This window comes from Trachurus trachurus (assembly GCF_905171665.1).
Source record: "Trachurus trachurus genome assembly, chromosome: 8".
NCBI classification, from domain to species: domain Eukaryota; kingdom Metazoa; phylum Chordata; class Actinopteri; order Carangiformes; family Carangidae; genus Trachurus; species Trachurus trachurus.
In genome coordinates this window covers 20,887,108-20,899,587 of record NC_139905.1, presented here as the reverse complement: position 1 = coordinate 20,899,587, position 12,480 = coordinate 20,887,108, and the positions used below count along the sequence as shown (strand labels likewise).

Sequence of the window (12,480 nt, the reverse complement as noted above, 5' to 3'; positions counted from 1 at the left end):
CTGTATTACTCCTTTCAGTCAGGTTTCCACAAACTACACCTAACAGAAACCGCTCTTCTAAAAGTCATCAACATTATGTGTTCTCGTTTACAGCAGAGACTTTATTTTCTGCGCAGACGGAGATATGACTGCAGACTGCATATGGGGTGGACAAAAGCATCATGTTTTTATTTTACCAGGCAGTATTAGAGAGCTTAGTCCGATATGGGATGTCGTCCTGGTATGGCAACCTTACTGCAAAACTAAAAACTAAACTCACTCGTTTGGCGCACACGGCCATGAAGGTGATAGGAAAAAGCGACTATCAGACCTTTCAGTTTATTTATGAACAATCTGTTCTTAGGCAAGCCCAGAGGATAGTAAATGACCCTTCCCATATTCTTCATTTAGTATACGAGTCCCTCACTGCAAACTCAATCGTTTTAAGAATTCATTTGTTCCAACGTCCATCAAACTCCTTAACAATGCTTGAGGCCGAAGTTTGTGCAATAATTTGTATAGTGCTTATATTATGGTGATATTTTAGCTTTTAGTATTATTTATGAAGTGTATGTATTTGTTATGTTATGGGATATGTGCAATACTGTTATTTAATTGTCAGTTATGGTATGGCTGAGGATGTATTGTTTGCTGTCATTGTGGCTGTCAAGACATTTATGGCACAGCTGCATAGTCCAAAACAAATTTCCCTGAGCAGGACAATAAAGTATATTGTATTGCTTCGTATGACGGCTCCAGATAGCTGTCCTCAATCAAATTCCATATGCATTGTAAAATACTGTTGCTCACCTCTGGAGCATTTTACATGGTTTGCAAGGTCTACTGAGCAAAAATTACTGGTTGTCCCTCAAACCTACTATTAGTCTTGAGGTGACTGTAGGCTGTGGCACCCAAATGCTCTCTCCTTATCCCTGTTATCCATTATTATCCTGTCTTGTGAAGCTATTGAAACTTTTTTGGGGGGGTCTAGCTTTTGATTGGTGTGTCTGAATACACCCTGTCCTTTCTTGCTTTTTGAAAAAATGTTATTCCATTGGAAGGTGCTACATAAACACATTTTACTTACTTTACTTTACTTTTAATTAAATATACACTCTGTGCACACGCCCCCTCCCTACACAGTATAATTGTGCCTTGTTTGTTAATTAATACATTTGGAATATGCAGATGCATGAGTGTGTGTCTGTGTGTGTGTGTGCAGCGTTGATGATGGTGGTGGCAGGGGATCAGAGGAGCAGTCAGAGGAAGAGGGTTTAGAGGATAAGGTGTGGGGTGGAGGGTAAGAGGGAGGATCTGCAACCCCTCTGGCCGGATGTGAGCTAATCTTGTCTGGCACACTGCGGCATCTGGAGCTGCTGATGGGGCCGATCGGTTGTTTTGTTGGGGGATGACGGTCAGAGATGCAGCTGAGGCTTGGTGTTGTTCTCCCAGGGGCTGTGAAGATATTGGAATCGGAGAGGCAGGGTGTGTATGTGTGCGTTTGCCCGGGCGGGAGATTATAGAGTCTGTAATTTGGCGTTAATATAGGCCAGGTCTGGAGCAGAGGGTCACTTACAACTGGGGCTGTGAGATGACTCATGTTAGGGGTTCAGAGGTCTATTTTTGGGGGTGTTCTGTCTTTGTTTGTGACAGTTTGTGATAGTTTGTGATTGATATTAAGTGTAAGTTGATCATTTTTCTGAGAGTTTTGAAAGGATCAATACAGGACAGGACAGGACAGGACAGGACAGGAGAAGAGAGGGAAAGAGAGGAGAGGAGAGGAGAGGAGAGGAGAGGAGAGGAGAGGAGAGGAGAGGAGAGGAGAGGAGAGGAGAGGAAAAACAGGTTGACTGTGCATCAGGGGAATCAAAATGTAAAATTACAGCAGAGTGAGGGAGTGAAGGGAGGTGCAGTGTGTAAAACAGGATTGCCAAGAGGGGACAGAGAGGATTTTGATGCTACTTGTTTTCTTGGCTGTTAGTTGATGTCTCTCTGGCTGTTGTTGTTGGCTTGATGGTGGAGGAGCTTTAAAATTGGGTCAGGTGTTTGTCTGAGCACGTGTATGTGTGTGTGTGGTCCTTGTGTACAGACAGCTCAACTGTCAGTGGAGACGTCCTGACAGGAGTAACTGTGGAGCTGCAGCTCAGCATTGTCCGGCTTTGACGTCACATCAGTCCGTGAAAATCGGATCCATGGACGGGTTCAGGGAAGGGTCTTTGTTTCTTGGTTTACTGGAAAACTGCAGGTGGAGTTTGGAACCACTGTGAATATGGTTTATGAAAATGGATATGTGGCATTTTTAAATAGAAAACAGCATTTATAATTTGTTTTTTAATATAAGATTGAGTATTTGTTGATATCTTAGATAGAATTAAGCTTCAGTTTATGTAGGGTTATTATTGCCACTCTAAAGTCAAGATGCGCACCTGGATTGCCTTTTCACTATTCATTTACTTTTTTCAGACATGTTTCCTTTTCCTATTAGCGAGTTGATCAATGCCGGTCAAACTCAATATGACTGGTTTCCTCTCCGACCAATCAGAGACCTTGGTATTTTAGCCTGGTTTTGCCAACCCTCAAGACCCAGAGTGTCACCGAGATGGAACATTTTTGCAGGTTTTTGAAATCCCCAATGAAATTGGGACCTCAGTGTCCTCAGTGGTAGATATCATTGTGATTGTGGATCTTCAGTCTGAGGGGTGTGTGGAGACAGAGTAGAAGATTAACGTTTTTACAGCATGTTTATAGTAGAATCCTTTTGAAATGTGGGTGTAGAGTATGTGGCAGGGGACGAACAGTGAAACTGTCCCAATGGGTTATTTAGTAGCTTATTTTTGGAAAGTGGAACAAAGTGACGCCAACGTGGACTTTGATGGAGAGATGAAGAATCCATTGTGCTTAGCTGGGCTTTCACAGTTTCTCTTAGACTCAGCAGCAGATGCACCCAATGGATGTATTTCGTCTTTTCTGAGTCCTCCACAATGGTACAGTATATGGATCTATTGCGAAAAAAGAAAAAAGTTAAGAGAAAGAGCGGAGGCACATTGACACAGTTTTAAATAAAGGCAGCGTGTCGTGTACCTGTGTGGTATTTCACAGATTCTTTTAGAGGTGAGATGTAACTGTCACTTTTTCTCTAATGGAAAAATCTCACTTCCTGATTCATTCTTTGCCACTCTCACTATCAATGTCAGCCCCCCACAACCTGCACCTTCACAGCTGAAAGTAACAACTGCTCTCAGGCGTTATGCGTCATCAACACACATTCTAGGAAATCAGTTGCAAAAGCATGTTTACAATTACACTAGATTGGATTTAATTATAATTACAACACAAAAGAGAGAGGCTCTGTGAATTGATTTTAAGGCTAATTTCATTTTGTCTTTTTCAATTGGTTACCTCTTTTCTGTTAAAACAGTAGGCTACAAGATGTTTCTTTTTCTTTCCCTTAAATTGTACAGGCAGGACGTCACTTTCCACTAGATTGCTGCTCATCTTGTTGTGCGCTCGAGCTCAACGTTGTTTCACCACAGCTACGTCCTGCTTCACGCATTTTAATTGTGAGCACAGAGGTCACCCCATGCACGTGTACACAAAGCTTGATTTGATTTCCCCATGGCCTTTGTCTTTCATCGGTAAAAGACATCTTCTTTGCTTTAGTAGTCAAATGGTTTGTCTGTGCTGGATGGCTGTCACAAATTGTGTGTCTGTGTGATGCGTGTAAATCTACTGTAAGAACATTTGTTTTCTTGTGCCTGATCTAAATTGACGTTTTCAGCCAAAAAAAAAAAAAATCCTCCTGGCCACCATCTTTGACATGGCTCGACATATCACTCATGTTCCAGTAGCTGATGGCTCATACAGTAAGTGCAGGGATGAGCTGTTCGGCCCACTTGTCATCAGTCATACTGTAGTTGCAGGGCCATTAGTCTAAAGAGGAACTGTTAAAAGAGAGATGACCTTTGGGCTTATAGTACTGATTTTACAGCTACATTGTCTCTACGGGTTCAGTGTTGTGTGAATGTCATCACTTGGGGTGCAATTTCACACTAAGTGACTCTTTATAACTTCTCAGATTGTACATTAGTTTAGTTTACTTGGACAAATTAATGCATGAGGGGGGGAGATGCATCAAAGACTTGCATGACAGAGTCAAGAAGTGACTCATTGAGTTATGTAACACAATTTTGGAATAGTAAATACATGAGGCAGGGAGGAAATAGCTTCAGCTTTTTTTTTCAGGTGAATTTCTCAAAGTTGTGTTCTCGCTTTATGCATCCACAAATCACTGCAGCAAAGTTTTGACTATTTGGGAAGGAGGCAATCAATAATATAACTCTAGGAAGCATACCCAGCAGCCAGTTAGCTTAGCTTAGCGCAAAGCCTCTTAATCTTATTAACATGTTATCTCATTTGTTACCCTGACACAGCCAGGCTAGATGTCTCCTCTCTCTAGTCTTTATGCTAAGCTAAGCTAACCGACTGCAGGCTGTAGCCTCACACAGACATGACAATGGTATCAATCTTCTCAGTTTAGCTCTTGGCAAGAAAAGCGAATAAGCTAACTCTTCCTTTAAAGCTGTTTGCATATGATGAATAAATGGGCGCTGCGGGGATTTTGAAACATCCCTATAGTGAATTCATCCTTCTCAAAATGTGTAGCAACCATAGAAACCATAGAAAGCTGGTGCATTGGTCTTCTTAGGCTTACACCACATCTCAATGGCACATTTTAATACCACAGTTCAGTGACCAAATCACAGCTGAGAGAGGCTCGAGAGAGACAGAGACATAAATACCGAGAGAAATACAGAGGAGTGTGGGAAAATATACAGAGAGATGAAGAGAGACAGAGGGAAAGAGCAAGCAGCGACAGCAGATAAAATAGGCAGGAGAGGGAAAAGCTTACAGTGGATGGGGTGGGGGATGGATGGTGGGGGTCTGCTTTAAGTTCTTATTTCTCTATTTTCTCATACTGACAGTAGAGATGAAATAAAACCAGTCAGTCCTCCTCTGGGAGACAAACCCTCCAGAAGGTCTCCTCCTTTCCTTTCTCCATCTCTCTTTTTTTATTCAATTTTTTTTCAGACTTAATTCTATCTTTACCCTGGCCTTTTATCTCTGTCCCTCTCTTCTCTGGATCAACTGCATGGGGAACAAAAAAGTTGAAAACAATCTGTAGCAACTCCAAAAAATATGTGGAGATCTACAGCCTATGCACTTTCTTGATGAGAAATATATGAGAAAACTGAGCAACTAGCACTTAGTTAACTTAACACAGGACTGGTAGTAAAATAGAAAAAATGGAAAACTCATTAAAACACAGAAAACATTTGAATACAGATTAAAACAAATACAACAATATGATAAGTAGGCCTACTACATGTTAAAAGCAGAGCGGAATAGGTGGGTTTTGAGTAGTGACTTAAATGATGTGGGGTCAGTGGTGTCTCGGATGTGTTTGAGGAGAGAGTTCCAGAGGGTGGGGGTAGCAACAGAGAAGGCTCTGCGCCGCCAGGTTCTGTGCTTAGGGACAGTGAGGAGAATGGCATCAGAAGAGCAGAGGGTACGTGGAGGGATGTAAGGGTGGAGAAGGTCCGAGAGGCCTGGTTGTGGAGTGCTTTATGGGTGAGGAGGAGGATTTTAAATTCTATCCGTTGTGATAATTGAGCCAGTGGGAGTTCTGGAGGACAGGTGTGATGTGGTCACGGGAGCGGGTGTGCGTGAGGAGGCGTGCAGCAGAGTTTTGAATGTACTGGAGTTTATTGAGGAGTTTGGAGGTTGTACCATAGGATTCTGTTGAGTGGGTATGAGACAGATTTGAATTTGGTGGGAGCTAGTTGATCCAGAAAGGAGGAGAGGATGCTGTTGTAGTGGTTAACTAGTTCGTCGGGGTCTTTAGACAGTGGGGAAGGAGAAGTTGACAGACTGTTGGAAAGGGAGGCTGAGAAGTCCTGGCGGGATATAGATTTTAAGTTCCTGAAAGATATGGTTCGCTTGTCCTTGGGGAGGGGAGTGGGAAGGTGGATGTCCATGGTGATAGCAGGGACTCAGAGATGTGGAGGTTGATGCTGGAAAGTTGTTGGATGGTGAGACCGGTGGAGCAGACTAGGTTCAGAGTGTGGCCATGGTTGTGAGTGGGAAAGTTGACGTGTTGGGTGACGTTGTGGAAGTCAGAAGCCTGTTTGCAGTTGGTATTGTTAATGTCGTAGTCGCCAAGGAAGAGGACAGAAGGTGAGATGGATGAAAGGTGGGTAACAAAATCAGAAAAGTGAAGAGAGAAATGATGGGTTGGGCTTTGGAGGGCGATAGATAACTGCAATGACCAGGGGAGCAAGACCAGGAAGTTTAAGGACAATGGGCCTCATTCACCAATATCTTCTTAAGAATCTTCTTAGATTCTTTCTTAATATGTTCTTAAGAAGTTCCTTAAGAAAACCCTACGTCAGATTCATCAACGCGTTCGTAAGCCTCAGAATTGTTCGCAGCTGTGTTCTTATGCCATCTCCTCGTAAGTTGAGGGCGTGTGCCAGGTGAGTCTAATTAACATAGGATTAGCAAGGTAACGGCCCCATCAATGCCCGTAAAAGGGCATGAGACTGCAGGGCCGTGTGCACACAGAACCCACAGGCACTGAGCAGAGAAGGTGAAGTGAGAAAGAAAGTTGAAATGCTCAAATGAAAATCTGGGAGGGAACACCAGACTCCAAACGTAAAAAGAACTTAAAGCAGAAGTGAGTGATCCGGTCGTTTTCGCTAATGCTGCGTTCCAGGCAGGCTTTTGAAATCGTAAATTACAGCTTCAAGTCACAACTTACGACTTTGTAGTGTTCCAGGCAACCCACTCGTGTTTTTCCGACCTGTTTTACCGGTGAAAGTCACTATAACGGCCACTCGTAACTTCCGACTGGTGAACTCGTACCAGATCGAACTGGTACCAGTGTTGTTTTTGGCAGGCATTTTAGATTTAGTCTTAGTCTTAGTCTTTTTGACGAAAATACTTATTAGTTTTAGTCAATTTTAGTCATTCCTATATGTGATAGTTTTAGTCTAGTTTTAGTCGACGAAAACTCAACAAGGTTTTCGTCTAGTTTTAGTCAGTTTCAGTAAAAAAAAAAAAAAAAAAAAAGTCTTTAAACAAATTAATTCAATAAAGGAATGGTTTTACACATAATGTTTCCACCCAATGCCAAATACTTTATGGTCTAAGGATTATGCATTAGCCTACACACAGATAAAGTGGTAACAGTAGTGCATTCAGTTTTTTTTCTGATGGAGTGACGGCAGGTGTGTTGAGCAGAATGTGCGCTGCATGCCAGGTGGTGGACGTAACCACACAAGGATGCAGCAGTGTTGCAGACACTTGTTGATTTTAATGGACAGATTACACGCACAATAAGCAGAAATGTCATGCATTTGAACGTCTGACCACCCGTCAGCGCCGCGGAGCGGCTGCACCGCACTGACCGAGGTCACCAGAGCAGCGGATCACTGCCTGCTGCTCTCTGCCGCTCTAATCACAACCACCGGGCGGCGGCGCACCGCGGCTCGTCTCAGCAGCGTTGTTCTGTTGTTGACGGAGCCGTTGCTAAATCGTGTGAAGCTTAGAGTAATGACAATCCATAATATGGAATGTAGAGGCGATCACAGCCCGACCACTAACATTTACGTCCGTTCTCGTCTCCTCAACGAAAACTCACACACGTCTCGTCATGTTTTCGTCATCAGAGAGCCATGTTCGTCTCGTCACCGTCTCGTTATCGTCATGAAAAAAAGGGGCGTCAACGAAAATATTTCGTCATCGTCATCGTTAACGAAAACAACACTGACTGGTACCACTTCACGGTCGGAAAAATACGAGTTTCCTTGAACGCACCGTAACAGTCCTCGTCGCTACGTCACCACATTCACGGCGTTCCTTGGCTGCACACACAGCCCTGCATGCCGTTCTCTCTCCTCATTGGATAAAAACTGTAGGATACGATAAATGTTTTCTCTTCGGCTCAGAGCAGAGCAGAGGGACTGAGAGACCCGTGTTTCGGTCCAAACACTCTATGTAAGTGATTGCTGTCGGAAGATATAACTATTTAAGACTTATATTAACACAAATATATCACTCACTTCTGCTTTAAGTAGTGAAGTGGCGCTACTGCGGCAGAAATGAAACAAAGAAACAAACAAAAGGCTTATATTTACTTTATATTTTTATATTTATATTTAGGCTATATTTAGTAGTGTCAGCAGTGGATGCAGCTCTTCGGTTGTTATCAGAGAGAACACACTCTCACGTGTGCCATCATAAATATCATCATATTATCACATATGAAAAAAAAACAGTTGTGTGTAGTGTGAACACTGTTGCAGCCCACAATTAGGAAAAAAAAAATCATATCGGCAGCTGTATGCCCCCCCCCCCCCCCCCCCAAAGAAAAAGAGAAAAAAAACAACTGATATGAATTAAGTGTCTATAATGTTTTTTAAGAGACTGCAATGATTTGTCAATTATTATTATTAATATATATGATTATTAAAAACATCATAAAAGATAAGAAAATAATTCTTATTCAAATCATATAATATCATACAACTGCAGAACAAAAGAAAACGCTATAATCGGTTATTTTTGCAGAAGTCTCAGCACCTAAAAGTGCGTAAGTATACTCCTGACTGTTCTTAGATTTTGTTCTTAGTTAAGAACAAATTCTGGATAAGAAAACATTCATGAATGCCACAATCTTCGTAAAAACTTCGTAAGTAGGACTTAAGAACAAATTTGTTCCTAAGAACGGTTCGTGAATGAGGCCCAATATTTTCAAGCAGGAGGAGTGGATATGGCGATGACTTTGAGGTCTTTTTTATGGATTGAGGCCACACAGGGTTGGTCAATGTATGTGTATTCAGAGGTGGTGGCTTGGTTGAGTGAAAAATAGTCCAAGTGTTTGTGCCAGGTTTCAGTGATGCAGAGGAAGTCCAACTTGTTATCAGCGATGAATTTGTTTAGAATAAGTGCTTTGTTGAGTGAACGATTGTTTAGTAGAGGCAGTTTGAGGAAATGATGCTGTGTGATAGGGTGTGAGGAGTGAGGGAGTGGGCGGAGGTTGGGATTTGACTGTTTCCTATTTTTCATTGAAAGGTTGTTTTTTTTGCATAGTTGAGCCTGTTAGGATGGTGGGATCTGGCTGAGATCTAGGCTGAATGGGGAGAGCAGCAGCAGCAGGAGGTGGAAATGACTGATGGTTGGAAGAATGGATGAACAAGTGCGCGTGGTATATAGTCAATCACGTGCGTAACGCAATTGTTAAGTTTGTTAAGTCCACAAAAAATGTAATTATTATGATCATTTTTGAGTAATTTCATTGCCCTGGGCAAAGCCTTGTTGTTTACACCAGTTTCAAGACTCTGTGCTAAGCTAATCTCACAGACTACGGGCTAGCTTCACATTCATCGATCATGTTTATGTAACGAAACTCTCACCAAACTCTCTGCAAGAAACTTTATAGCCTATTTCCCAACTTGTTTAATTACTCCTTTTAAGAATAGGACTGCTAACTATCTTAAATCGCTACAGGCCAGTTCAACTAATCTCTTGGAGACACTTGCAAACCTGCCAGAACAAGTAGGCCTACTTCTTTTTTTTTTTGTTTAAGTAAATTATCTCTGTGACGTCTTGACTTGAGGGTTTGTGTCACATCACACAGCCAAAAAAACCTGTGGCTCTTTGGCCTCTGCCTGTTGAGAATTATCTCCATGACTTATGATTATTGTATTTCCCTCAGAGCAGCTCTGGCTCTGAGACTCTATTATGTAACTACTCGCATACAGGGATTCCTTTATTACAGTTAAAAGTTGCCTGTTGTTGCTGATATGGACCCAATCTCCTGAAATAACCAGCAGCTCTTAATCATAAATGCGTACTGATCTGTCCTAATTTTCAAGATTTTGTGGTGTGAATTCATTGTATGAGGTGGGTTCAAAGTTACACAGACACTGTGTGTTTTCAAAAGCTAAAGACAATTTTTCTTTTCTCTATTTAAGTATAAATAATGTTTGTTTTCTCCCTGAGAGATAACTGACCTGAGAAGAGGAGAGACTTCTTCTTACTTTACAGTGCTCATATCATTTCTCTGTGAGAGGCTCCTTATTGAGCCGTCAACACACTACACGACTAAATTGCCTACACCAAGCATCTTTTGTCATTCTTCCCCTCATTCGCTCCGTCTCAGCTCCCTAACTGTGCTCACACACACACACTTACTCCCTCCTCATTCATCCACTGTGGCAGGCGGGCCATGCTTCTTTAATGCTGCAGGAGGAGCTGAACCTCTCACTCTTTCTTTGACATGCAAGCATCACACGCATGCAAGGGAATGATACACACTTACTTACAAATTCACATGTGTGCATCAAAAAACACACATACACACACACCCTTCTGGTCACTATGGTCACAGACAAGCTGTCATACAGACCTGTAAGCCATGGATGGGTGGTCACACCAACAGACACACACCGATGTGTCGACACAAGATATAATCTGTGATTTGCAGTGAGCATGCATACTGATAACTCCTTGACACGACCATCGGTTACTGACACACGCACATTGCGTTAAACTGACAGCTGGAGGTGTCAGTGTGTCTGTGTGAAGTATTGCAGACATCTGCAGCAGTTTAGAAACTGAACAGCAGATTAGAGAAGGCGGGGTTGGGGCAGAATGAGAGAACGGCGAGATCAGGGAAGTGAGAATAAACTGGAGGAAGTCTAGAGTGAGAGAGATAGATGGATGACCTTCACTCATTTTGAATTGTGCTGGCACAGAGTAAAAGTTTTAAAAATAACTCTGCTACTCATCTACAGTATATCTCATCTCGCTGTGTGTTCCATCTCTACATATTTCATTTTCCCTCCTTCAGTCTTTCTCACTCTTGTTCTCTCTTAATCTCTCTCTCTCTCGTTTTTCTTTTACTTGGAAAAAGAACATAATCTCTCAATCGCTGTGGGCCTTAATTACACTGGATCAGGGAGATGACAGGGCACTTGGAGAGTGTTCTTTGTGTGTGTGTGTGTGTGTGTGCGATGAAGTTGAGACAGATGTTGTCTGTGTTGTTAAAGCACACAGGTTCTCTCATGTCTCTGGGTAATAATTAATAAAACCTTCATCATCTGATATTCATCTACGTTATCCTCCATCCTTTCTTCCTCTTAAAAAACCTTTTACTTTCATAAACCCTTGCTGCTGATAGTTGGAGTGAATTATAGTTTTTAATTGATCGAAATTAGATAGATATAAAAAGCTCCTGAGCTGAGGAAAAGTAAATACAATATAGTTTCTAAAAAAAAATCATTAAGCCTCCATTGTTATTCTATAGCATTTGAATGGATTCTGATCAGCTGTGTGGAGATGGGCAGCAACAGTCAAATGTTTCGTCTCTCACAATGTGTAGACTTATTCTTTGGTCATTTAGCCTTTATTTAAACATGTGGACTTTAATTTGAAAAGCAAATTTTTCCCCCCAGATTCTTTTTTTATCTTTTTTCTTAAACGCATACCCGTACCATTACGCATGTATGGAGGTTTTTTCATGAAAGGTCAGACATCAGACAGCTTTTAACATATGCTGTCAGTCCAAAATAGTGGTAACATAGAGTTTCAGTGTCATGTGGGATTGTTTTCCCAAAGACCTGATTTCATGTGTGAATATGAAAACCAGCTTTAATATCACACCTTCCCAGACTCTAAAATTGTCATATCAGAGCATGGGGGGGCTAACAACCGCATTTTAGCTAGTAGGAGGCGACATTTCATTTCGAGATAGGCCTGGTGTGACGTCCATAACAAAAAGAAAATGCTAGATGAAGCAAGGTTGCAATTGCATAACACCTGCAGGAAATGTGAGCTGGATGTGGTGAACAGTCACCCAGACACACTTGAAATGTTTTGTTTCCCTTTTCCTTTCCTCAGTATTTGCTATGTAATGTTAATGCATTACATTATTGGTGAATCCTCTAGAGGTAAAGTCCTTGCTCCGTCTACATCCTGTCCTTAATCTTTACTCTTCTCTTCACCTTCTTCACTCTGTGGCTCCATAAATCCTCACTTATTAAGGTTTTGGCATGCAGTGCACACACTGGCCTTGTTGCCCCCAGACAAACAGCTGGTGGCAGTCACAGAGCCCCACCAGCAGGGTGCAGCAGAGGGTGCCGGACAACTAGGGACAGCGGTGGGGCTAATGGAGATCATTCACAGACGGTCAGGATTTTGTGCTCAGTGTGTGTGTGTCAGTGCGGGGCTAAGGCTGAATGGAGTAAGGCAACGTAGACACAATGGTGCTCGTAATTGCAATAGGGAGGGAAACGTTAGACAGAAATCAGATAATAGAGAGGAGTGAGAACTCAGAGAAGAATACAAACCCAGAAGCAAAGCAAAATAAAAAAGGGAGATAACACTGCTGCTCAGACAGAATGACTTAATTTTCAAAGAGTACGGAGGCTAGAACTGTGT

At 42.1% G+C, this 12,480-nt stretch overlaps 1 protein-coding gene across 1 annotated transcript in view; it reads left to right on the top strand.

The window, feature by feature from the left end:
- Positions 1-12,480, top strand: part of grapa (GRB2 related adaptor protein a) — a 37,264-nt gene that overhangs the window by 7,869 nt on the left and 16,915 nt on the right. The gene's annotated exons all lie outside the window — the stretch shown is intronic.